Raw genomic sequence first — 1,014 nt, forward strand, 5'->3', positions numbered from 1 at the left:
CTTTCCCTTGTTGCAGGTGGAGGCAAAGTCTCCAGTGGAGAACTCTGAGCCCTTGATGGTACTAGAGTACAATAGAGAAGAGGCTGGGGTGCTTATTGACTACAGGGCGCCTGGGATTGACTTCCCATTCCCTCCTACTGCTAATAATCTCCTTTACATGGAGATGTGAAAAAGAGAAACAGGCTCAGAATATGGCTCATTCTGACAGCCTCAAAATGCCAACAGAGAACGCTACCTCCTGATTGACAGAGAAGAAATTAGATGGAAAGAAGTGAGTCTAAACGACAGCACGGAGCAACATAGAGGGCGCCTGGGATTGACTTCCCATTCCCTCCTACTGCTAATAATCTCCTTTACATGGAGATGTGAAAAAGAGAAACAGGCTCAGAATATGGCTCATTCTGACAGCCTCAAAATGCCAACAGAGAACGCTACCTCCTGATTGACAGAGAAGAAATTAGATGGAAAGAAGTGAGTCTAAACGACAGCACGGAGCAACATAGACTCCTCCCTCCAGCACCCCGCACCTGATAGGACCGCAAATGTTAAGTCTTCATTTTAATAGACAAGTGAGATTTTAGCATTAACAGTTACCCTATGCAGATGCCAAAATAAATAAATAAATAAATAAATAAATAAATAAATAAATAAATAATCCTGAACACAGAACACTAGTATTCATAAGCTAAAAAATAAATTTTAATACATTGGGGTATAGCTTAGGTTTTGTGATTTAGAACACAACAGTCATGTAAGTCTCAAATTTTCCAGAGAAAGTGTACAAACTTCATGCTTCACCCTTGATTGTGACTATACATTGATTAAAACCTTCCCCGGCATTCTAATCAATATCGTTTTTATTCTTTGTTTTTAAAAGCAATAATTTTAAAATGTAAAGTCCTGAAAACTAGATCTTTAAAACATCTTTCTTGGGACATGGTGAATTAATCAGGCTGATTAATTTTTTTAAATTCTTAAAGTTTTATAACTTGTCAAACCTTGTATCAGATTCAT

Source organism: Tupaia chinensis, unplaced genomic scaffold (assembly GCF_000334495.1).
Source record: "Tupaia chinensis unplaced genomic scaffold, TupChi_1.0 Scaffold000581_1, whole genome shotgun sequence".
NCBI lineage: Eukaryota > Metazoa > Chordata > Mammalia > Scandentia > Tupaiidae > Tupaia > Tupaia belangeri.